This window comes from Mesoplodon mirus (genome assembly GCF_964341445.2).
Source record: "Mesoplodon mirus genome assembly, chromosome: 16".
Lineage (NCBI taxonomy): Eukaryota > Metazoa > Chordata > Mammalia > Artiodactyla > Ziphiidae > Mesoplodon > Mesoplodon mirus.
In genome coordinates this window covers 26,023,995-26,051,943 of record NC_138992.1, presented here as the reverse complement: position 1 = coordinate 26,051,943, position 27,949 = coordinate 26,023,995, and the positions used below count along the sequence as shown (strand labels likewise).

At 35.6% G+C, this 27,949-nt stretch overlaps 1 long non-coding RNA gene across 1 annotated transcript; it reads right to left on the bottom strand.

The window, feature by feature from the left end:
- Nucleotides 1–782: 782 nt before the first annotated feature.
- On the bottom strand, nucleotides 783–26,555 carry LOC309791896. Its single transcript, XR_014291577.1, has 3 exons — nucleotides 26,469–26,555; nucleotides 5,330–5,396; nucleotides 783–1,512 (listed from the first exon to the last, which is right to left on the bottom strand). It is a non-coding gene; the product is annotated as an uncharacterized lncRNA (long non-coding RNA).
- Nucleotides 26,556–27,949: the final 1,394 nt, after the last annotated feature.

The following is a 27,949-nucleotide window of genomic DNA, read 5'->3' as shown; positions in this document are numbered from 1 at the left end:
GCACACAGTGAGTTTTCTTTACCTGTGAGCTATTTTCAGTTGAGACACTGAATAGCACAATGGTCAAAACCATGGGCTCTGAAGCTGAACTTCCTGGGTTAATTAAAAGTCCACCCTCACCTATTGGTGGCAGAGTGAATTGGAGCTCATTTTTTAATCTTGGTGAGCCTCAGGTTTTCCTCTGAAAAATGGACAAGATTAGTACCTGCCTTAGAAGAGTACTGAGAGTTTTGCCTTAGTTTCTGTATATAAAGCACTTTTAAAAAATGCCAACCACATGGTAGGCATTCAAAAAAGTTATCATCATAATCATCACCACCATGGAGATAGACAATACTAAATAAATTTATTAAAATATAAGCAATAAAATATCACTTAGAAAAATAGGCAATTCAAAGAATTAAATATGTTGCCATGATGAAGAATGATGGGATGAGCGGATATGAACTAAGGCTCACAGAAGCCTATCTCTGAAGGTGACACTGCAGTGAGGTTAGGGTGTCAAGAAAAATCCACAGTAAGATAAGGGAAAAGAGGTCAAGGGGGAATTTCACACACACAGGGAGAATTACTACCATGTATGAATGCACTTGGAGTGCTGGTTTGGGCAACAGGACATAGATTCAGAATCTGGTGAGTAAATGGGAGAATAAAGTGATGGAAGGTATGAACTCATTCCAGGACACAAGCTATTCTTTCGTCACAAAGCTCTCACCCATGAACACTGATACTTCTTTTCACATGTCCTAAAGATTTTGATCTAAACTATCATTTCACTCTGAAACACTGGTAGTCTAATTTTTTTAATGTTAAATTTTTATTTTGAAATTCTAGTATGTAGTTATTAATATACCAGCAATTTATTTTAGTGTAGATTTAGCTGATTTGAAATAGTATTGGCATTAAGTAAGGCTACTGAGAGATAGTTTCTCTTTAAAGAGGAGGCTTTAGTAAATGAGAAACAGTGTCAACAAAGCTAAAAACTAAATATCTTTTGTAGATCCAGGTCCAGAGAGCATCGCACACATAGGTCTTGCTCCATGTCATGGGAACAGAAAAGGAAAACTCCACCCAAATCCCGGGAGAAACGCCACTGCCACAGGTCCCGCTCCAGCAGCCGTAGTCACAGCTGCAGCCACCAGAGAAGTGGGCACAGTTCAGCAACACGTGTCCTTATTCTTAGGCATCATCTCAATCGTCTCTCTTCATATTCCATTCAAAGATTCAAGACAAATTGTTGCTCCACCTGGGCCCTTGCTGGCTATATTCCAGCTACTTCAGGACTGTCTGTAACAACTGCTGTAGAGAAGGACCAGGTCTTTTGCCAACTCCCTCGTAGGGTCCTCCACTTGATCCAGCTCTTCCCTATGTAAGGCAGCGGCCAGCAGAGTGGCCTGTTGTTTCATTCTCTTGTTCCCTTTTCTCCTGAGCCTGGTCCCGGCTTGCCAGGCATGTCTACATGAAGCACATCTGCCTCCTCCCGAGCTTTATCCAGCACCATTCTATGTTCTTCTGAAGTGAGAAGGGTAGTTTATAAATTTTGAACATCCACAAGACGTCTTCCAAACCCAAAACCGTCTGCTACAAAATGAAATGTCAGTGGCACCTGGCAGGGGAAATTTGGGGATGGTCCTGGAACAAGTGGACCAGGTAGCTGCTTGGACCCATCCACAGGCTCTCAATACTGGCAAGGGGCCAACAAGCCCCAAGCAAAAGGTCCATCTGGACTTCCCCTCCTGCCTGGCTGGCCAACTTTTTACCGAACCAGGGTTTTCTGGCCCGATGCACAGCCAGCCAAACGCTGAGACGCCAAAGTTTGGGGCAAAGAGCGGGTTTATTCCAGCTGAGAGAGGAGAGAAGAGAGCAGAGAGAGGAGAGGGAGGAGAGGGAGGAGAGGGAGGAGAAAGGAGGACAGATCTCAAATCTGCCTCCGGTAGTGTAATTAAGACAAAGGAACCAAATTTAAGGCAGAAAAACATCCGCTTCTGACAGTGAAAGCAGAGAATCTTTAGTATCTTGAAGCAGCTAGAATTTGCAAGCAGGGCATTAAGAGAGGAGGGAGTTGCACAGAGTGGGGTATACCAGCAGTCAGTGTGGTCATTCACTGTAGTCTGAGCCTGTGAGATAGACATAAATACTGGAATTCACTTAGGACTGACAGCTAGGAATTCAGCCCTAACTGGAATAGACAGAACTCCTAAAAACCTTGGTTATTCAACTGAGATGCAGAAAAGCCGTACAAAGGAAGAAAGATGATGACTTAATAGCCACACCCCAATGTTAAAGACAAAAATAGAGTGACACATGCTGTGGAGCAGCTAGGCCCGTGAGCCATGGTCGCTGAGCCTGCGCGTCTGGAGCCTGTGCTCTGCAACGGGAGAGGCCACAACAGTGAGAGGCCCGCGTACCGCAAAAAAAAAAAAAAAAAAAAAAAAAAAAAAATAGAGTGACATTGTCTAAGAAAGAATAACACTAATCCTGGCAGGATAAAATGGATGTACTAGTAATATAACTGCCTGCCAAAACAAAGCTCAGCTCCTTTTAAAAGAAGAAAACATAATTTGGACTCCGTATAAACTATGGTCTATATTGTCCTGCACAAGCAAATAAACAGGAAAACTGACCCTTAAAAAGAAATGTCATAGAATCAGGTACCAAGATCACTTGGATATTAAAATATGCAAGAATGGGGTTTAAAACAGCTATTTAGATAGATAGGTAGGTAGATAAGTAGGTAAATATTGAGTAGATAGATGATTGATTTAAAGAAAAAAATGGATACAACTTGTAAATAGGATATCTTGGGATAAATATAAACTATTAAAAACTACAAAAAGTACTAAATGAAAATTCTATAACTAAAAAGAATAATATTTAAAATAAAAGAAAAATTCTGTATAGGTAAAACAGCAGATTAAAGAAGTAAAAAAAAAGCCTAAAATCTTTAAGATAGATGAATACAAAGTACTCACTATGGAACACAAAGAGAAACATATATACAACAGTATGCATTTGCATTTGTGTGTTTAATTGGGTTTGCATACATTTTATAGGTAAATTTACAATAATAACTTGTACTACCCAGTTTTTCCCCAAAGACAGTTTAGGGACTATAGTAACACAAACACACAAACCAACTTCTATATACACAGAGGATAATACTTGTAAAGGGAAATAAGAAGGGGAAACATTATTTGATCATTTGTCCTCATTGTGTGTTTCTATTAAGATGGAGGGCTCAACTGATAATGGCAGTATTCAGTCAGTAGCCCTCTGGGGCTCGTAAGCAAGTATGTTTTTCTCCTGGAATGTTGAGGTAAAATTTAAATGAAATCCTTACCTATGTGATATTTTACTTGGATGTCATCTGAAGTAAAACTGATAACCAGAATTCAAGTCTATAACTCTTAGCTTTCACCCTATCAACAGGCACCATATCTTTCTGGGGGTAGAGGATTCTTTTTTTTAATCTATAGCCTGAGCCTCCAGTCTAAACAAAGCATTTTCACTTGTATTACAGAATACGTTTTCCTCTTAGCAAGTCTTCTGTCAATATTAATATGTAGCCTATTTTACCAATGTAGCTTATTTTACTTATTTACCTAAAATAACTAGCTTTTTTTTTTCAACAAAACTAGTTATTTTAGGTGAACAGACGTTATATGTCATATGTTATCTTACATATATATATTTACTGAAATGTATTAAAAATACATATAGATACTAATTTAATATCCATAACCATACTCATAATAATAATATTTATACAGAATTTTTGAATAAATAGCTTATAAAGTAGAAAAGAGAGAATTAGCATTTCTCTGCCATGAAGTGGTAAACTGTCCTGTTTTCTGACTTCCAAGTATCTTTTGAATATTTTTGTATCCTTTAGAGGATCACTTGTCTTACATGCCCTGATTTACCAAGGTGGAAACTAGAAAATTCACTCTCTCATCATTTCTGCTAAGGAACTAATAGGTGACATGAGTTTCACCAACATGATATATCTGTGTGAGCTGTCAATACAGAAAATGAACATAAGAAAAATTTTGATTTGGAGAATTTATCTTCTGCCTACTTCAGTCATTGTAAGTGTTCATCAAATCAAGGGCTGTAGAGACAAAGCTTCTGGCACCTAGGTGCAGGAGTCATCAATTCCCACACTGCAGTAGTTTATGAGCTGTTAAACTGATGTTTAGTGGCAGATGTGAGAATTCAACTGTGAGCTCCCTGTATAAGGTGCTTGTTCCTTGTAGCATTGGCTTTCTGCTTCCCAGATTTTTGCCCCCAGTATTGCTAAGTAAATGTTTCCTTACATTATCTCCTTACACTATCATTTGTCCCTACATTATCAAGTATCCTCTGAACACTTCAACAACTATACTGTCTACCTACAACTAGTAAAATTGGGCCACAAGAAAAAAATAAGCTTTGTATCAGTTATCTTGCATGCCTTAGTCTGAAGATAATGGAATGCAGCTAATATTAAAGGATAAGACTCTGGAAGATGATGATAAGCATTGTTAAGACTGTCAGTTCAGTGAATCAGGTATATCAGGGCATGTATCTGCATGATTCTTTTTTCCATTTCTCATTTTTATTATTATGTGGCCTCAATATTGATCCTGTATCTTTGCTGCAATATCTGCATTCCAACAGGATTAAGGGAGAGGAAAAAGGGGTGTGGACATCTTAGGAAAATTAAAATACAATCCAGGAAAGTACATCAGAATTTATGTCAGCCAAAATCATGGTACTTGGGCATCTCTTGCTTGAGAGAAAGGAAAAAATGACTTGGAAACATTGGATTAGGCCTAACAACAGTGGTGTCTGACACATGTTTCTACAAATTATATCCTCTAGAAATTTATTTTTATTCAGGTGAACAACAAAGCATAGATTCATTCAAGACAGATTCCTACACATCATATAATTTGTTTTATACCCATTGTTCTCTATCTTCATTGGTAACTCGGTTTTTCTGCATGTCAGATTTTAGAATAGATTTTAACACCTTTTAGTTCTCTATGCAGATGTCTTTACAGTGCAACAGTTATAAAGATTTAATTTATCCTCAAGTCCAACCTTCCATAACTCCTTGATTTAAAAAAATCTTTTATTTTCTCATACTTCCCTCCTTTTATGCATTTCTGACTTATACTTAAATTTAATGCAAATGATATTACATAGAGTAATTTTATTGTGATAGATAAGTGACATTTTTTTCTTTTAAATTATCTTACTACATCACAAGTATCTGTATTTAACTGAAATACATCACACGGACAGAAAGCAGTAAGAGCCTCTGCTAACTGAGGCTGCTGCTTACCTTAGGCTTCTAAAAATGCATCAAGCATCCACTGCATAGAAGTCTGATTTTCTCCTGTTGTAATTCACTGTCAAAGGGAAATGAACAATTGATGAAGCAAACTATTCCTTTATTTTTTCCAGGTCAAATATCAGTGATTTACTATTCACAACACTGATGTCTCCCTCTTTCAAAGATTATTTGTTTAATTTTCTTTTTACTATACCAGTAATATGTTTTCTGAAAAGAAATTGACTTTTCATATTTAGAATGTGTTTCCTATATCTAGTGGTTGAAAGGAAGCATCTGTCATATTATGTCAGCTTTTCCTCTCTGATCCCCTAGGGGGAAGTTCTGAATCATTAGTTTATAATCAGTTTTTGTTTTTAATTAAGTATCAGCCATATGACTCAGAGAGAAATAGGATTTTGCTCTTGGTCTCCCAAATAAATAGATTTATGGAAATAATATTTAGCAGAATATATGATAGGCTAATGGAATAAATTTTATAAGAAAAGCATTATTTGAGTTTTCATACATAAATTACTTTTAGGAAATCAGGAAAAAGTTTGAACTGTGTAATATCAAAATCAAAATATTATTCCTTGAGTAACTGCTATATATTCAGACTTCAGTAAGTATAATACATAAAATGACTTTAATTACTCATAAAAAATCTTTTACTAATTTATTCAATAAATGATTCTATCAGTTCATTACCAGATCTTTGAGACTGTGAGAGTATGCTGGTATGTGACTGTGTGTGTATGTTTGTGTGTGTGTGTGTACATGTCCATGTGCATGTATGCAAATAGACCTGTAATAATTTACATACTTGTTCCCAAGTAACCAAAAATATATTTAAGAGAATTTATTTTTAAGATACTTTTGAATGAGCATACCAACATATTTATTGATCTTGGGATGGATTAATTTATTGGCATATATGATAAAGAAAAATATTAGGCAAGTATGAAATTATGAAACAACTCTATTCAGATTCAGTAACTAAAATTTTATTAAACATATATGTTATAGAAATACAAGACATATAAACTTAATAATATATTATATATATATCAAGAGAGAGAAAGAAATATAAGGGAAACTGATTTTCAAGTGAAGACACCAAGAAAATCAGTGAAACAAATCTAAAAATTGTCTAATGGAAAAATTGAAAAATCATAGTAGAAACTTGTAAATTAGAAGCAGTAGAATTTTTCAAATATCTTTTTCTGTATAGAGATCAAACTGAAAAATGCCTGATTTTTTTAAAGTAAAATAAAAAACACAAGTATTCTAGTATACGCTGTTAGGAATTACATATGTTACATGATTCCAAACAAAGAGGAGATCGAATATTTACTAATTCTATAATATTAAATTAAAAACTCAACTCTATTTTTCTCAGAAAATTAAATTAACAAAGCCAATTCAATATGAGGCATAAAATGAAAGACCAAAGCCCTTGAAGGAAATTAATTCTTTTTTCCACAAACTGTCTTCTGGTGGTCTTTGGATCTTTTATGTTTATGGTAAAATACTTCCAAAACATTATGTTTGCTTACAAAATATGATTTAATATAGTAAGACTAAGGTTATTCTGTACACTATGGCAACATAATTACTAAAACCTTCACCCCTTCCCCATTTCTTACTAATACAACAAAATATTACATAGAACATTTATATTTTTACGTTTTAAATATTAAAAAGATAATCCTTTTTCAAATCTTTATACATTTGTGCTATGTTCTGGGAGAACTCCTATGCTCCATTTTCTACTTCAATAGCTTACTTTTTTTTTTTTTTTGGTGGTACGCGGGCCTCTCACTGTTGTGGCCTCTCCCGTTGCAGAGCACAGGCTCTGGACGCGCAGGCTCAGCGGCCATGGCTCACAGGCCTAGCCGCTCTGCGGCATGTGGGATCTTCCCAGACCGGGGCACGAACCCGCGTCCCCTGCATCGGCAAGCGGACTCTCAACCACTGCGCCACCAGGGAAGCCCAATAGCTTACTTTTCATTTGTATCCATTCTATCTAAAATTTATCATAACAAGTGTTGTTTCCATTTCTGTGCCAGGTAAGATACTTTCAGCTTTGAGAAACAGTAACTGGTTTAATTATGCCTCCAAGTTCCCATTTCTTCTTCACACTGTTTTACTTTTGTGTTTGCTTGTTTATCTTTGTTTTATGTTGCTCTTCTCTTTGGCATTTGCATAATTTTAAGCCTGTTTTTACTCATGGTTTGAAAATGACAGCCAGTAGAGTTCAGGGCTAAATGCTTTAATTTCAAGTCCAGAAGGAATGAGAGGGGAAAATAAATCCACAAGACAAAAAAAGAAGTAAACAAAACAGTCACCCAAATACCCCAGGATATGAATTTTAAAGCTTCCCACTAAAGCATACTGCAAAGAATTAAGCCACCTTACTAGAAAATAGAATGAAATAATTAGAATGGATGAACGAAAGACTCATCCTAGATAAAGGAATGGGTTGTCTTCCTCTTAGCCACATGGCAAAACAGCTGCACAAATATGTTTCTCTGTTAGTAGATAAAACAGCAAGAATGGGTGATGGTTAGACAACCAACAAGCTCCTAGTCAGCTCTTTTTAAAAAAGTGATCCTTCTTGTTTCTAGAATATCACCTTATTTCTCTGACTATATTAAGTATGCTCATTTTAATATCTTAGCATCCCATTTCTTAAGATTTGTCAGGTACTGTTGTCGACATTGCTTTTTTGTTAATTTATTTTCCCTTGGAGGACTATTGATTTGCTTCATATTGGTCTCCACTTGTATAATCACCTGGCACACACCCATTGCTGCGAGTGTTTCTAAGAAAGAAAAGCCTAATACCTATGCACAAGGGGTTGTCAGATTGCAGAACCTCTATACAACATCAGAATACAAAGGATTTATAAAATTGCTTTTATAGATCCTCAGAAAAACAACAAATTCCATTTCTAAGAACAAAAGTATTTCTAGATAAAGAAGAGATATGGCTAAACTTGAGGAAATACCCATTAAAAGGTATACTAATAGAAAGCAGAATTTAAAAAAGAAAGAGAAAAAGGAGGTAGAAAAGTAGGTATAGGGTCAAAACAGTTTACAATTATTGGAGGAAGGAGGAAATTTCAAAGGAGAAGGAGAATCAATAATGCCAAATGCCATGCAGATTGATGAAGAATAAAATCTCGAACAGATCAGTCATCTTGGTCTTTGGAAATCACTGGTGTTCATTTAAAGCATTGTTTTGTTCAATCATGGCCAACATTCTGTTTGCAAAGAATTTAAAGATAATTACAAAAAGTAAGAAGCAATGTTTACCACCTACACATATGAAAAACCTGGCAATAAAACAAAGAAAATCCAAATGATAACCTGATGAGGTGACAGAATTACAAATATTGTATTTAGAACAAGACAGAAGGTCTACTGAAATGTGGTAGTCAAAAAGGAAATAATGGAGGAGAAAAATGTCTAAAATATATGGTTTAAAATAGAGATGTATACTTAAAGCCTCAGGGAAGGCTTTGGACAGATATTCCCCATGGAGAATGTACATAATACATAAAATCACTATATAATTTATCATAGATACCAGGAGACTTTGGAGAGTGAAGTGGGACTATTAATTAAGACAATAAGATAAGCATGGCCCCAGATTGTCCAGGTAACCCAGGCCATACTGTCCTCTACTAATACATCACAATATTCTCCAGCATAGCTCACATTTAATCTGACAGTGAACAGCTAACTGGTAAACAGACTTTTCTATTTTTCCTTAGTACTACTCTTCCAGGTCTCCTTTAGAATTCTGTTGGCTTGAGGTCTAGCAATGATGGGCTGTGAGAAGTGATATGACCACTTCCAGAATCGGCCCATAAAAATCTCCTACACACTATCCTCCACGTTCTCTCCCATTTGGTGGCTTGAGTTTTTTTGAAAGTCTAATGTTAATATGGTGGATCCACTAGATTGAATCAGCATGGGTTATGAATAAATGATGAGAGGTAAAATTCACATTTAGAACTGTAGATTAATCATAAAAAATCTTCTACTAGTTTTAGAGACATTATATATTCAGAAATTTGTTAAGCAGCTATTATTATTATAAACAATACAGAGTTTCTCTGAATACAACACTTCAGTTACTACCGGTGGACTGAAATAAACATAGAGCAAAATTTCATTAACTATTTTGGCAATAATGGGTAAGACAGAAAACAGATTAATCTTGAAAAAGGAAACAGGCATCTTGTCTTGAATATAGCAAGAGCAGAGAGCAAAAGGGTACAGAGAAAAGATAACAGAGGCCAAGAACAGGAAACAGAATTAGGTGGGAACATAAAGTAGATTGAGATTAAAGTTATTATGCAAATAATAGAAATTTTAAGGATTTATTCTACAGGTGTAAGTAGGTTTTTTATTTGTTTGCATCTTAAGCATTGCTTAAACTACTAACATCTGAAACATAAAATCCTGTTCCCTCATATTGTTGACAATTTGGGTGTAATCAGGTAGAACACTTTAAACTTAAACGTTACATCAATACTTGTATCATTCTGGAGGTGAACACAGTAACAATGATAAAGTACTGAAAACTCATGGTGCAGGGAGATATACATAAACTATACATAAACTAAACTATTATATTCCATCTTTAATGTAAAAAATGCATGGCAAGCCAATCTGAAAAGGCTACACACTGTATGATTCAAAGTATATGATATTCTGAAAAAGGCAAAACAATGGAGACAGTAAAAAGATGAGAGGTTGCCAGGGAAGGGAGAGATGAACAGGCAGAGCACAGAGGATTTTTATGAAGTGAAATTATTCTGTATGTATAATGGTGGATACATGTCACTATAAATTTATCAAAACCCATAGAATGACCACCACCAAGAGTGGACCCTAATGGAAACTATGGACTTTGTGTGATAATGACATGTCCATGTAGGTTAATCAATTGCAACAAATGTACATCTCGAGTGGGGGGATGCAGGTAGCAGGGAAGGCTGTGGAAAGGGGCAAAGAGGGTGTACAGGAATGTTGTACTTTCTGCTCAATTTTGTTGTGAACCTAAAACTGCTCTAAAAATAGTCTATTAAAATATTTTTAAATGCAAGACAAATGAAAACATGAATTAAAGTAACTATAAAAGGTCCTAACTGAATAGAATTTTAAGTTGCTTAAAATATTCAATAGTTTACAAGAACCAGTAGGTGTCTCTCATGCTCTATATATTTCTAAAAAATAACCTCAAAAACTGATGCATATGGAAAGAGGAAACAGCATAATGGTTGAAAAGTAAAAATAATGACATCTTTATCTTCAGTTTATTTTTGGACAGAAGGGCAGGTTTGCTTATTATCTTTTAATAGGCACAAATAATATACTATATATTCAATCAAGTGGCAGCTTAGGCAATTCTTCCCTTGTGTAATACATTTGGAGAGCTTCCATTTCACATTTGTAACCACATAACTTCTGTTAAAATTAATGGAGCTCCATAAGAATTTGCAGCATTTTGGAAATCATTAGGGATAATCCATGATCCATGCATATATTCTTAAGATGCCTGCCACATTTAATCAAGGTCATCATATTTCACAGATACATAACCTTGTTAATTTCTTTTTTTCTACATGTCTCATTTGAATAAATCATCTATCAAATAAACAGACACAACTACATCCATGAAATTCACAAACATTCATTAGGCTGTGAAAAGGGGTCTGTTTTCAAGTGAAGAGGCACTTTTGCTTACCTAATAGGTGATTTGTTTCCAAATTCTATCACTAGGCACCAATCACCACACGCATTTGAAGATGTAGTACAAAGAAGTCATAGGAGTAGATGCCAAGTATTTAGACAAAATGTAAAACTGAATTAAACATTTTTAATGAAGCAAATAGTGAAAAGCATGTATATGTAATTTAAAAGTTAAGGACACGAAATGAGAAAGGAAATCATTCTTTTGTATTTGTCAGAGTGGCATTCTTCTCCAGACTTTTGTAGGTACCAGTGGTAAAGCTTAAATAAGTCTGATGTTTTAAATTGTAATTAGAGCTCAATGGATAAAAGAATCCTGCTAAATCTTGTGATTTGAAGAATCACAGGAAACTTCCTAGCTAATAGAAATGTGCCTTATTTCCCAAGATCTAAACTTAGAAACTATTATTTTTAGAATGTCTGTGCTAAATTATCTCAATTTATTTTGTGCATCCATCAGCAAGATGTGTCCTAAGGTAACTGCTTCTTTCATTTATGCCATTTCAGCTTACAAAAGGTTTCATAGGAATGCTCTACTTTCAGACTGTGAGGGAAAGCTGTATTTTATTTTCCAAATACATATTTTAAATAGCTATATCTAGGTGAAATTACATATTAAAGCTGTAATCTTATGATAATCATTTTAGATTTGACTACTTATTTTTAACATCATAATTCAGTACCTTCAATCAAATTTCTATCATTATCTCTTTGTGGCTGAAATTAATTTTATATTTTGTTTTTCTGTAGTAGTTTGAAATTCACAATATTATAACATGAAAGTCTAAACTATAAAATGTTTACATGTTAGGGAAATTTAGAAAAAATATAGTAGTATAAACCTCAACCTATTATATAATAATTTACTTTGAATTCTATATATAAACACACACAAATATACATATATATATATATAATCACTTATCCTTACTGAACTATGCACCTGATATTTTTGCAGTTCTAATCATAGTAATTATGGAAATGATAATGCTGTTGGAGATATTTCTATTTTACATTATATTCTGTGTGTCAATCAAAATGTTAAAAATGTTTCACTATCTGATATAGCACTTAAAGTAAGTTAAATAACACTTTTTTATTGTGGTAAAAAACATATAACAGCTCTACCCTCAACGAATTTTTGTACAATACAGTATTGTTAAATGTAAGTACAATGTTGTACAGAGGATCTCTAGAACTTTCTAATCTTGTATAACTGAAACTTTATACCCATTGAACATCAACTCTCCATTTCCCTCTCTCTCCAGTCCCTGGTTACTACCATTCTACCTTCTGCTTCTGTGATTCTGGCTACTTCAGATATCTTGCATAAGTGGAGTCATGCAGTGTTTGTTCTTCTGTGATTGGCTTATTTCACTTAGAATAATGACCTTTAGGTCATGCTGCAAATGACAGGATTTTCTTCTTTTTCTAAGACTGAATAAAATTCCATTGTATGTATTTAACACGTTATCTTTATCTATTCATCCCTTGATGGACATTTAGGTTGCTTCCACAACTTGGCTATTGTGAATGATGCTGCAATGAACATGGGAGAGCAAATATCTCTTCAAGATCCTGACTTCAATTCTTTTAGATTTCAACTTTTTTAGATACTCAATTTTAAATATCCAGAAGTGGGAATGCTGGATCACATGACAGTTCTATTTTTAATTTTCTGAGGAAACTTCATACTATTTACCTTACAGGCTATATACCATTTTACATTCCCACCAACAGTGTACAGAGTTCCAATTTCTCCCCATCCTTGACAACACTTGTTATCTTTTGTTTTGATAACAGCCATCCTGACAGATATGTGGTAACATCTCATTCATATTTCCCTGATGATTAGCGATGTTGAGCATGTTTTCATATACCTGTGGACACTTGTATGTCTTCTTCGGAAAAATGTCTATTCAAAACCTTAGCCCTTTTTAAAATTCATTATTATTTTTTTGTTACATTTTGTTTTTAGCTGTTGAGCTGTAGGAGCACCTTATGTATTCTGGATAATAACACCTTATCAGATATATGGTTTGCAAATATTTTGTCCCATTCTTCAGGCTGCTTTTTTTTAGTCTACTGCCTAAATTTAGTAGCATATTCCTGTATGTAACACTGTGCCCATTTTTCTAGGTCACGGTGTGGTATTTTAATATATAGATTCAGTTCACTGTTTTTCTTAAATTATAAGTTATTTCTCTATTATTTTAGTTAGTTATTATTTAGTTATCGTCACATGCAAACAATAGTTCTCTAAAATCTATTAATATATAATTATGTTATATGAAAGCAAAACAAGCAAAGAACAACAAGATGACTTTTTTCAAGAAGGAAAATTACTTCAAAATGAACAGACAGAAGATTTTCTTCTGGATGTGTTATTACATCAATACTTTCATAGATAAAGTACTACTTTGATGCAATCCAATGCAAATATCAAATTGTTATTTCAGAAAATGATAAAAAATGTGTTTTATATTAACCTGGAAGAAAAGAAAGGGACCCTCAGAATGGGAGAAAATATTTGCAAATGAAGCAACTGACAAAGGATTAATTTCCAAAATTTATAAGCAGCTCATGCAGCTCAATAACAAAAAAACAAACAACACAATCCAAAAATGGGCAGAAGACCTAAATAGACATTTCTCCAAAGAATATGTACAGACTGCCAACAAACACATGAAAGAATGCTCAACATCATTAATCATTAGAGAAATGCAAATCAAAACTACAATGAGATATCATCTCACACCAGTCAGAATGGCCATCATCAAAAAATCTACAAACAATAAATGCTGGAGAGGGTGTGGAGAAAAGGGAACACTCTTGCACTGCTGGTGGGAATGTGAACTGGTACAGCCACTATACAGAACAGTATGGAGGTTCCTTAAAAAACTACAAATAGAACTACCATGTGACCCAGCAATCCCACTATTGGGCATATACCCTGAGAAAACCATAATTCAAAAAGAGACATGTATCAAAATGTTCATTGCAGCTCTATTTATAATAGCCAGGAGATGGAAACAACCTAAGTGTCCATCATCGGATGAATGGATAAAGAAGATGTGGCACATATATACAATGGAATATTACTCAGCCATAAAAAGAAATGAAATTGAGCTATTTGTAATGAGGTGGATAGACCTAGAGTTTGTCATACAGAGTGAAGTAAGTCAGAAAGAAAAAGACAAATACCATATGCTAACACATATATATGGAATTTAAGAAAAAAAATGTCATGAAGAACCTAGGGGTAAGACAGGAATAAAGACACAGACCTACTAGAGAATGGACTTGAGGATATGGGGAGGGGGAAGGGTAAGCTGCGACAAAGCGAGAGAGAGGCATGGACATATATACACTACCAAACGTAAAATAGATAGCTAGTGGGAAGCAGCCGCATAGCACAGGGAGATCAGCTGGGTGCTTTGTGACCACCTAGAGGGGTGGGATAGCGAGGGTGGGAGGGAGGGAGACGCAAGAGGGAAGAGATATGGGAACATATGTATATGTATAACGATTCACTTTGTTATAAAGCAGAAACTAACACACCATTGTAAAGCAATTATACTCCAATAAAGATGTAAAAAAAAAAGGAGAAAATGTAATTAAAAAACAAACCATAACATAAAAAATAAACAATAGAAAGTAGTTAAATTTAAATCACAATAACATTATATCATTTGTAATATTAATCAACATAAAGCATTTACCTTTAAAAAGACAGTTATAATCTTAAATTAGAATAACTACTCATGTGTTATATGTAAAATCTAAATATCATATAAGGAACTTCCCTGGTGGTGCAGTGGTTAAGAATCGCCTGCCAATGCAGGGGACACAGGTTCGAACCCTGGTCCGGGAAGATACCACATGCCGCGGAGCAACTAAGCCTGTGCGCCACAACTACTGAGCCTGCGCTCTAGAACCCACAAGCCACAACTACTGAAGCCTGCGTGCCTAGAGCCCATGCTCTGCAACAAGAGAAGCCACTGCAATGAGAAGACTGTGCACCATAACAAAGAGTAGCCCCCGCTCGCCACAACTAGAGAAAGCCCGCATGCAAGGAAGATCCAACGCAGCCAAAAAAAAATAAATAAATTTATATATATATTAAAAAAATTGTAGGGCTTCCCTGGTGGTGCAGTGGTTGAGAGTCCGCCTGCCGATGCAGGGGACACAGGTTCGTGCCCCGGTCCAGGAAGATCCCACATGCCGCAGAGCGGCTGGGCTCATGAGCCATGGCCTCTGAGCCTGCGCGTCTGGAAAAAAAAATGTATAAAAAAATACATAAATAAAATAAATATCATATAAAGAAAGTGACTGTGGATAATTGTTTTAGATATCTCGCTGGTCCATTTTTTTAATTTAAAAATGTTTTAATATTTCAATTTTCAGTGTTTCTTTTTTCTATATTCACACTGATGTTACCAATATGATAAAATATTAACATAATGTTATCATCTAATTAGATTCAAGGAGAAAAAAAGACTCAATTTCAATTATGCTAAAAAAGTAAATAATTATCCTTGATAGACACCCTCCAATGTTTAGCTTTACACATCTTTATTATGTCCAAATAAAAATTAAAGATCAACACCATATTAAAAAGGTCCATTAACTATAAACTAGAAGTCTACTTGTAAAATTCAGTTGGGACACGACTGGAGAGGACGACATGGGAATGGAAGTGAGGAGGTGCTCCAAGGATCTTTATCTATAAAATTCCATTATTATATATTCATATCCTGACTGTTATGATAACATAAAACTATCTCTTCTTTATTGGGTGATAGATATTTTATATTAGTATTTGTAATTTTTATTTAAAATGTAAATTATTCTATTTTTTTCAAAATTGTGGTGGGCTGAATAATTGCCCTCCCCCCACAAATGTATCCATGTCCTAAACCCCAGAACCTGTGAATATCTTACCTTACTAGACAAAAGGAATGTTCCAGATGTGATTAAGTTAAGGAACTTGAGATGGGGGGGATTTTCCTGAATTATCCAGATAAACTAAACGTAATTAAAAGCATCCTTACAAGAGACAGGAGGGTCAGAATTTGAGGTGATGTGACAATGGAAGCAGTGTGAAAGAAGATATGATAATGGAAACAGAAGTCAGAGTGATGCAGAGCTCTGAGCCAAGAAATGTAGGCAGCCTCTAAAGGCTGGAAAAGGCAAGGAAACAGGCTGGATTCTGCCTTAAAGCCTCCAGAAGGAAGGCTGCCTTGCTGACCCATTTTAGACTCCTGACTTGTTAAACCACATGATAATACAATTCTGTTGATTTAAATCCAAAATGTGTGGTAATTTGTTACAGAACCAATAGATAACTAATAGAAAAATATATGTAGATATTTATACAATTATAAACATAAACACACTAAAAGTAAATTGTTTGCACACACATATACACTCATACACACACAAACAATAACTAGCTGACTTGAGTCAGATAGGCTTACTTCATTTTGTGAGAAAGAGAGAGAGAGAATGTGTGTGTGTGTATACTTTATAATTAGGAAGATCGACTGCAACTTCCAGGTTTCCCCCTATCTACCACCCTAACGTCTCATCTCCTAGTATTATTATGCTTTCAAGAAGAAGGAAGGGGAAGAGGAGGAGGAAGTGGGAAAATGAGGAGGGTGACAGGGAGGGTAAGAAGGGAGAGGAAGAGGAGAAAGAAGCGATGCAAAATCCTTTAATCCATTGTTCAATATTTAAAGATCCGTTTAATTGAAGATGTTTAAATAACTGTATAGCAATCATAATCTATAAATAACTACTTATCAGTGTCTTCCCCAACTTCAAAGATAAGTATAAAATGAGAAAAGCATAGGGCATTCTATTTGAAATTGAGGTTAACAATCTCATAGCAGAAAAGAAAGAAGAGACTGTACATGGACAATAAACTTGAAAGACTTCATAAATTTCCCTTGGGTTGACTGTGTTTGCTTCAATTGGCCCATAACAAATAGAGGTTCCTGAGTAAAAATATTTTTTTCATGTAGCAGCACAGCAGTCTGCTTCATCAGAATTATGAAGATTTTTTTTTATTCAGCTGACTCAGTATGAAAGGACATTTTCTACAGAGAACACACTAATTGAAGCATTACTACACAGTTCCTATTTAAAACCTTTCTATGTCTTACAATATTGGATACATCCATACTTATTTAGCAGTTTCTCAATAAGTCCCTTCCAACTTTTAAGTAAAAAATGACCCACCATATAACACTAAAAATGTGTGGGGGTTTACTTTTATTATTTTCCCTTAATTTGTATATTTGTTTTATTCACTACTGCTTTCGATAGCTCATCAAAAGATAATAGCTGTTTCCCTTGACTTTGATTGAAACACTTCATAAAAACACTAAGGTAAATGTTTTTGAGTTAGGGAATGAATAATCATGAATGCTTTAGTCTATAAAGAAAGAATTAAGCCCATCCAATATCTACAGGATCAAGGGAGATTTATGGGATTTCAACAATTCACATAAGCTTGCGTAAGTTTAGATGAACAAGCAGGGTATTTAAGAAACTTGGAAACAAATCATTTATAGATAATTAGAAATCCCACCTTTATTCATCATGTGCAAGAGAAAATTCTGAAATAAGAAAACAGAATGGCCAAAAACGTACATTTGAGGATGGAAGAAAATTAAGTCTCTATAGCCACAATTAACAGAAAATATGAATCAGCTGGAGGTAGAGTTTCAAAGAACCTGACTATTCAAAGAGCATACATTTAAACTTGTGGATCATGAGTTACACAGGTGTGGAATAATTCAATCATATATACTGGATGATCTTCCCAGAAATGTTATGGACCAGACTAGATTAGAAAGTTTCTTGTGACATTGTGTTCACTATTAACTGTAAGAACAAATAAAAGTTAAAAGTAGGAGGCTTAATTATTTTTTGAAAATTAGAGAAAATATTCCCTTCCCCTACTTTTCCTCCTTAGAGGATTTATAAAAGAAAACAAAATTATAAGTAATTCCTCCTTTCTTTGAGATTCATATAAGTTATTTGAAAACAAAATAGGCTTTTTGTTAGCTTTGTCAACCAGGGATGTCTTTTTCAAGGACCTATGAGCCATCATTTTGAAATGTGAACATTAAGAAAGACAGCATCCTTATTTCCCAGTTTGGGGGACAGTTAAGAGCCTAAAGCCTAACTTCAACAGACACCTTGCTCCAAGTTGCAAAATTACCTCCTATCATAAGGATATGAGAAGTTTGTTTTTCATCCGGATAGAGTCAATAAGCTAACACGGATGGTTACCCCAATTACTAAGTAAAGTTTGTATAAACTATATATGACAGAGAGTACTGGCAGGTCCTCTTACTTGAGAACTATTATTTATCATGAAAACATGTATTTAATGGCTTGTATAAGTTTGGCTATACAAGGGAGTAAATTCCTTCCTGTCTGTAATCTCTTAGTGGATTGCCTGTGATATGCATCACCTTCTGGTTTAGTCTTACTTAATAATAAAAGTATTTTCTTTCTCTACTACCTTTGTGAAGTAGTTGAGAGAAGATTTTATTTTTAATTATAATTCCCCAACAAAACCAAATGAAAAGCTTCAACTTCAGCCTTTATTTTTCTACCCTCCTCACAGCTTAAGGTCAGCCTATCAAAGAAACCTTGAATCTGAGCTGGGATTACTAATTTATTTGACCAATAAATTGGAGCAGGAATGACGTTCTTGGACTTAAGTAGCAAAGCCATAAACACTATTCTAGGAACTCTGGCATCATAAGAAGTCCAAGCCACATGAAAATATCATGGTCAGTAGCACTAGCTTAGCATCTAATTGACATCCAATATCAACTGCCACCCATGTGTAGAGCCCCCTCAGGCTTCTAACTCAGGCTGGTATAGCTTTAGATCACTGTAGCCTTTGCTTCTCACTGAAATCACATGTGAATCTTCCTTTTGAGTCCACTCAACCACAGGATTGTGGGAAATGTCTTTAAATGTTTTCGCTTTATGTTTGTTTTAGTGTCTAAAATTTGGGATGGTCTACTACAGATCAATAGGTAGCAAGAGTATTGCCAAAATTACAATATAACTTTCTTTTACCAAACATTTAAAGAACACATTATACCAATTCTTTACAAACTCTTTCAGAAGACAGGAGAGGAAATACTTCCTAGCTCATTCTATGAGACCAGTATTGCCCTAACATGAAAAACAAAGACATTACAAGAAAATGAAACTACAGACCAATATCTCTGATGAACACAGATGCAAAAATAGATCTTCAACAAAACACTACAAATCAAACCCAACAATGTACAAAAAGAAGTATATACCATGAACAAGTGGAATTTATTCCAAACATGCAATGCTGGTTCAGCATTAGAACACTGACTAATGCAATTCATCACATTAACATTCTAAAACAGAAAAATCACATACGTGCAGTAATAGATGTAGAACAAGTATTTGACAAAATCTAACACCCATTTGTAATAAAAACTCTTAGTAAACTAGGAAAGCAGAGGAACTTCCTCAACTTGATAAAGAAGATGTAAAAAAAAACCCTACACAGTTAACATCATACTTAAAGGTGAGTGAACAAAGCTTTATCCCTAAGACTGGGAAAAAGACAAAGATGTCTCCATTCATCACTCCTTTTCAACACTGTATTTGAACTCCTAGCTGATGCAATAAGCAAAGAAGATGAAATATATACTGATTGGGAAAAAAGAAACAAAGTTGTCTTTGTTCACAAATGAAATGATTCTCCATGTAGAAAATCTGAAAGAATCAACCAAAAAACCACAACTAATAAGAGATTATGTAGCAAGGTTGCAGGATGAAAAGTTAATATACAAAGGTCAATCATGTTTCTATATACCGGCAACAAACAAGTGGAAATTAAACTTAAAAACATAGTAACATATACACTAGCACCCGCAAAAATGAAATGGTTAGGTATAAATCTAAGAAAGTATACACAAGAGCTATATAAGGAAAACTATAAAATGCTGATGAAAGAAACTAGCTGATTCACTTTGTTATACAGCAGAAACTAACACAACACTGTAAAGCAACTATACTCCAATAAAGATGTTAAAAAAAAAGAACTAAATAAACAGAGAGATATTCCATTCATGGATAGGAAGGCTCAATATTGTCAAGATATCAGTACTTCCCAACTTGACTTATATATTCAATGTAATCCCAATCAAAATCCAAGCAAGTTATTTTGTTAATTTTGACAAACTGGTTCTAAAGTTTATATGGAGAGCAAAGGACCCAGAACAGCCAATACAAACATTGAAGGAGAAGAACAAAGTTAGAGGACTGACACTGCCCAACTTCAAGACTTAAAGAGTTACCATAAAGCTAGAGTAATCACCACACTATGGTATCTGCAAAATAATAGACAAATAGATCAATGGAACTGAATAGATCCCAGAAATATACATGCATAAATACCATATCTTGATCTTTGACAAATGAGCAAAGGCAATACAATGGAGCAAAGACAGTCTTTTCAACAAATGGTACTAGAAAAACCGTAAAAACACAAAAAGCTAGACAGAGACCTTACATCCTTCGCAAACATTAACTCAAAATGGATTGCAGACCTAAATGTAGTATGCAAAACAATAAAATAACATAGGAGAAATCTAGATGACCTTGAGTTTGTCAATGGCTTTTTAGATATAACACCAAAGGCTCAATCCATGAAAGAAAGAACTGATAAACTGGACCTAATTAAATGTAAAATTTTCTTTTCTGTGAAAGGCACTGTCATGAGAATTAAAAGTCACAGACTCAGAGAAAATATTTACAAAAGACACATCCAATAAAGGACTGTTATTTAAAATACAGAAAGAACTAACTCTTAAAACTCAACAAGAAAGCAAAGAATCTAATTTAAAAATGAGTCAAAGACCTTAACAGACACCTCATCAAAGAGAATATACAGATGGAAAGCATATATATGAAAAGATGTTCCACATCATCTGTCATCAGGGAAATGCAAAATCAAAAAAAAAAAAACCCACTGAGATACTATGACGCACCTCTTAGAATGGCCAATATCAGGAACACTGACAACACCAAATGCTGACGAGGATATGTAACAATAGGGGCTCTTATCCATTGCTGATGAGAATGCAAAATGGTAAGCCACTTTGGAAGACAGTTTGGCAGTTTCCTACAAAACTAAACATACTCTTACCATATGATCTAGCAATAACACTCATTAGTATCTACCCAAAGGAGTTGAAAACATGAGTCCACACAAAAATCTCCACACTTATGTTTATAGCAGCTTTATTCACAATTGCCAATGTTTGGAAGCAACAAAGATGTTCTTCAGTTGAAAAACAAACTGTGGTATATTGAGAAGTGGAATATTCAGAGTTAGAAAGAAATGAGTTATCAAGCCATGAAAAGACATGGAAGAACTTTAAATACATATTACTAAGTGAAAGAAGCCTATATGAGAAAGCTACACATTGTATGATTCCAACTATATGAAATTCTGGAAAAGGCAAAGCTATGGAGACAGTAAGAAGATCCATGCATGTTGGGGGGAGGAATAAATGCATAACAGAGTATCTTTAGGGTAGTGAAAATACACTGTATGATACTATAATTATAGGTATATGGTATCATGCCTTTGTCAAAACCCACAGAATGTACAACAGCAAGAGTGAACTGTAATGTAAACTATGAAATTGTTGATAATGATGTTTCAATGTAGGTTTATCAACTGTAACAAATATATCACTCTGGTGGGGGATGTTATTAATTGCGGAGGCTATGCATGTGTGGAGCAAGGGGCAATATGAAATATCTCTAACTTTCTCTCAATTTTGCTGTGAACCTGAAACTGCTCTAAAAAATAGTCACAAAATATATATAGCATAACCATAAAAATCAGGAAATAAATATTGATAATCATCCTACCATCTAATCTACAAACACCATTCAAATTTTACCCTCTATCCAATAAAGAACTTTATAGCACAATGATATGTCCAGGATACCTTTCATAATCTTAATATCTTGAAGACTACAAGCTTGCCATTTTGTTGATTATGTTAGTTTACATTTTTCTGATGTTTTCTCCCTCTCCCTCTGCTTAGATTCTAGTTATGAATTTTTGACAGAAATATCACAGAAGTATTTTATTTTCATTACATCTCATTATATCTTATCAGAACTGTGGGGTTTTTTTCATTATATTTTATCAGGTGATACAAGGTTTTGATATCTTCCAGTATTGGTGATGTACATTTTGGTCACATGGTTAAGGTGGTATCTGCCAGGTTTTTCCAGAGTTAAGTTACTAATTCAAAGTCTATAATTATTGAGTGTGTTGTGAGGTGATGCTTTGAAACTAGTTAAAGTCCTATTTCCTATTATGCTTTCATTCAACAATTTTAGCAACCATTGATGATTTTTCTCTTGTCAAGTGTAACTATTTTGGTTGCTAAATGGTGGTCCAGTAATTCCACCAGTCCTTAAACATTTTACTAGGAGACATTTTACAATAAGGAAGAACATTTCTTCTCCCTTATTCATTCATTCATTCAAAGGAGTATATAAACTCATGAATCTTACTTTTCTCAGTAGATTATAATCTGCCACTATTATATATGCTGATATTCAATTATCCCATATTTGGTAACTACATATAAGCTTTCTTATATATCATTTTAATATGTCTATACAACTCCTCAAGCACTTCTTATTTTCTGGACACATATGCACACACACATCCACATATCTTTGTCTATTTATATTTTAGTTCTTTCTTTTTAAAATTTTTATAGCCAAAACATAAGTTCTTCAAAGCCAAAAATGTTGCCTCAATATTTTGTTTATCCAAGATAACTTCACTTAGTGGTTTGCCTGCTTTGTCACTTATCACATGATAGCTGATTTATTGGCTTTGCTGAAGGGTCTTTCCTGAGGCAGAGGAGAACAAAGCTCTAGTTCTACATCCAGCCTATTTTTGGCCTTACTTTCGATGCCGAATCCCACTACTGCTAGTGCAGAGAAGCCAGTGAACAGGGAAAGGTGTAGGTGGTTGCATTAAAAATACATAATACTGTTCACCTGATTACCTTCTTTTCTTTTTTTTTGATTCTTAAGGAGCTCATAATTTATTGAAGCTAAACAAATAAATGCAATTAAAATTATCTTATTGTAAATCAACTATACTCCAATAAAATTAATTTAAAAAAATAAAATAAAATAACCTTTATTCTCTACTATCTCCAGGGGTACTAAGATAAAAACTGTTTTTATCTATAAGTAGATATTTTGTTATATCTATGGGTGATAAAATCCTAGAGCCTCTGTTAGGCACATAGATACAAACCCTGCTAAATATTTAATATTATCAGGCTTGTGTGGTTTGAGCTTGGTTTGCAGGCCAGCAACCTGATATCTCTTCCTGTCTGCTTGGGTGTGAGCCCTACAACACCACTGGTCTATGCTCATCATAGGCAGCTTCCTCTCATGCCATACATACAGTCATACCCTGCTTTTTTCCAGACTGAGGTCTACTCATCCTTTGATCATTTCATTTCTGCTGTTTTAATTGATGTAGTTTGTTTTCTTATTTTCTACCCTAAGGGCTAAAAATGCACTCTTCTCCAAAATAATCATGTCCACACTAACACTCTGTGGCATCATGAAGAGTGATCTCCTGCAGCATTTTGGTGGCCATGTATTTGTAGATGATGCCCATGCTGGACTGCATGATTTTGACCAGTGCAGATACAATCATTTTCTTCCTGTCGAGTAATAAGCCCTGTGTTCTAGGTACACTTTGATGAACATCATATGTGCCAAAGCAATCTCTTTAAATTAGGGAACTCATCAGTTCATTATGTGGAAGAATAGGAGTGGTGGTGATCTTCTAGGGAGAGCTTTCTGGAAGAGATGACATTTAAGCTGAGTCTCACCTAAAATGAGTGGGTGCTTGCCACATGCATGTGTTGGTGTCAAGAAGGACAGCCAGATTGGGCAGAAAGAGCAGGGTATGAGACTTGAAGAACAGTCAGAGGGCAAGATGTGCTGGAAGCAGCATCAGGATACAATCAGGAGAAAGAGAAGGAAATGTTTTGACCATAAAATTCTGATGCTAAAGCTATGTTTGAACTCAGTCTCTTGGAATACATTGGTGTTTTTCAAAATTAGGGTCTCAGATAGGCTACCATGAAATAGAAAAGGGCAGTGTAATAGGTTTTACATAAATTTAGTTAATTTAAATAATTGAGTATTGAGAAGAGATGGTTCTGTTTGGTGTTCAGTGATCTTTTAGAAAAATATTGTTAGATTGTGGGGTTTTGTTTGTTTTAAAGGGTTGGCAGCCGTATGTGAGATGATGCAGATAGAGGGTGGGAAGTCATGGAAGGAGTGTAAGCTGAAGTGATGGGTGATCTGAACTCTACATTTTCAGTCCGTACTTCTTACCTGTTGTTTTTATTACCTATTTATTTATTTGTCAGTCCCACATTTCGTCATCAGTGAATTTTAAATTTATCATTATCTCCCTTCCATTCCATACTGTCTTGATATATGTTCACATAGCCAGAGATAGAGGTCTCGATTCATCCTCGATTCCAGCATCTTGACTTCTACATGGAGAGTTGCCTAGTTCCAGGTCAGCCCTGCTTCTCCCTTCGTCCTTGCCTTCCTCCCCGGAGGTCCCTGTCACGCCTCTCTACTGCTTCACTTGCTTTCTCCCTCTGCTGGGATGTTTTCCCATCCTATCATCATGTGCTAAACACATCCTTCCAAGATTTCTTTTGAATTCATCTTTTCTTCTGAGCATTCTCTGAGTCACTGGGGCAGATTACCTGTTCTTTCTCCATGCTGTTTTATAGTATACCCTGTGCATACTTCTATTAAAATGTGAGTCACAAGGGAAACGACTGCCTCTGTTTCATTCAAGATTCTAGTGTCTAAAATCATGTCTGGCCTACAGTGGGTACTCAATAAATAAGCTTTTTCTCCCACCAGACTATGAACCCTTTGGGAACAAATGCTTTATTTACTTAAAAAATACCTAGCATTTCACGTGTAATCTAAAAAATAAAACAAATGACATATATAACAAAACGGAAACAAACTCACAGATACAGAGAACAAACTAGTAGATACCAGTGGGGAGAGAGAGGTGATGGGAGGGTCAAAATAGGGGAAGGGGACTAAGAAGCATAAACTACTAGGTATAAAATAAATAAGATACAAGGATAGCACAGGAAATATAGCCAAATACTTTATAATAACTTTATATGGAGAATAATCATATAAAAATATCAAATCACTGTACACCTGAAACTAGTATTACACTGTAAGTCAACTATAATTCAAATTTTTTTTTAATTTAAAAAGACAAGGGACACAAAGTTTACCATAAAATGCCAGTTCAGCTTTTTTCACAGAGAGAAAAGTGTGACAGTGTATATAATTGAGGTCTATAAATTATAAATTAATAATATGCAGCACCTGAATTTGTAACCAAATTCCAGATCAGAACAAGAGCCTCTCCCTGTATTCCCCATCTCAGAGAATGTCTCCATTCAAAAGATATTCAAGGGCTTCCCTGGTGGCGCAGTGGTTGAGTCCGCCTGCCAATGCAGGGGACATGGGTTCGTGCCCTGGTCCAGGAAGATCCCACATGCCTAGGAGCGGCTGGGCCCGTGAGCCATGGCCGCTGAGCCTGCGCGTCCGGAGCCTGTGCTCCGCAAGGGGAGAGGCCACAACAGGGAGAGGCCCGCGTACCGCAAAAAAATAAACAAAAAAAAAATTTAGGGGCCTTTTACCTCAGGAAAGTTTCTAGAGGTACAGTGGTGTGGGCATGTCAAGCTCTCCTTTTTTTTTTTTTTTTTTTTTTGCGGTACGCGGGCCTCTCCCTGTTGTGGCCTCTCCCCTTGCAGAGCACAGGCTCCGGACGCGCAGGTTCAGCGGCCATGGCTCACGGGCCTAGCGGCTCCGCAGCATTTGGGTTCTTCCCGGACCGGCGCACGAACCCGTGTCCCTTGCATTGGCAGGCGGACTCTCAACCACTGCGCCACCAGGGAGGCCCTCTCCCTTTTATAGCCATGAATAAGTTCCTGTATCTGGCCCTTCCTACAGAAAAACAAAACAAAAACACAACCCCCCCCCCCCCACACACACACAACGGACTAGTGGGCCTCAGAATTTTGAGGCAGTATAATCCTCATTCGCGTGTGCTACTCCCGCGCATTTACTAACCCGAAAAGCAGCTAGTTTCCAGCGGAGCCTGGAACAAAAGAAAGCTTTGCATCAGGTACAGGCTGCCGTGTGAACAGAGGTTTCCTTAAATGCCTGAAGCAAAAGTAAGAAAACACTACCTTTCCAGTCCTTGCAGATTGGCTTTATTACGTCACTCTTCTGACGCTCAGCAAGGTTGCTCACCGCTCCAGCCCGCAACTCGCTTCCCGCCTTTAAGCGGGAAGATCAGACCAGAGGAAAGCTTCCGGTCTTCTCAGGTCTCTGAGCATGCGCGTTGTCCTGGGCATGCGCGTGACTTTTAAATCCCCAGTCTGTGTCGGATCTTTCCCATACCCCGCTTCCCCGGAAAAAGCCCTCTCCTCAGCTTTTCCTCTCAGACTCCCTATAGTTTTCTGTTTTCCTCAGCTGGGAATCGTTTGTCCCAGGTGGCAGAGAGGTTTTTCATTTGGCTTTCAATGTTTTGAGGCTGCCAGCTACATAGCAACTTTTCCTCCCTCAGAGAGTTCCAATTTCGTTATAACAGAGCAGTACTTAAGGCAGCTTCTAGAAAAACGGACAGATGCAATTTTATGAGAAGGTCTGCTCTGCTCCGTGTGGAGCCGGGCCGCACACTGGGAACCTGGGCTGCCTTCTTCAATTCCGCCGGTGAGTCGGGGAGTCTGGTGGCTCAGGACAAGTAAAAATGTTGCAAAGCCCTCTTACTCCTTTTCAGGTGGCTTTTATTTGATTTAGCGTTCACTTGGTTCGTGTAAACTTCTCACTGTTTTCCAGAGTTCCCACAAGTTGATTCTAACACTTCTTGCTCATTTTTTCGCTGTTTTTGTGGAGAGATGAGCCCTGGAAACTACCTACTGTGCCATTGTTGCTAATGTCATTCCTCTTTATACTAACTTTTGAAGTCAGGCAGTGAAAATTCTCCATTTTTTTTTAAGGCTGTTTTTGATTCTCGATGTCTTATGCTTTTCCTTATGTATTTTAGGAGTTACCTTGTAACTTTTGAAAAATTCTGCTTAGACTTTGATAGAGACTGCACTAAATCTGTAGAACAGAAATTGCCATCTTAATAATCATAAGCTTTTGAATGCATGGACATAATATTCTTCTGTACTTAAGATTTATTTTAAATTTACCTCAGGAAGATTTTGTGGATTTGTGTCTCCCTTTTTCCACTTCTGTTGTCAACTATACTTCTAACTATTCTTTTTGATACTATGTGTATATACTTAGTTTCTTAATTTCATTTTTTGGATTATTTATTGCTAATGTTTGGAAATACATTTGACTTTTGTATATTGATCTTTTTTCTGAGTCCTTCCTGGACTCATTAGTTTTCATAGATTTTTTTTCTGTATAATTCTTAAGGTTTTCTTTATACATGTTCATACTGCCTGCGAGTAAAGCAGTTTGAAACCCGGATATCTTTTATTTTTTCATCTTGCCTGATTGGCTGATTGCACTGGCGAGAACCTTATGCACCATACTGAACAGAAGTGGTAAGAGGGGACATTTTGCCATAGTCCCGATTTTAGGGAGAAAAAGTCATTCTTTCACTATCTTAGTTTGTTGAGAGTTTTTTTGAGATACTTTCACGGTAAAATAT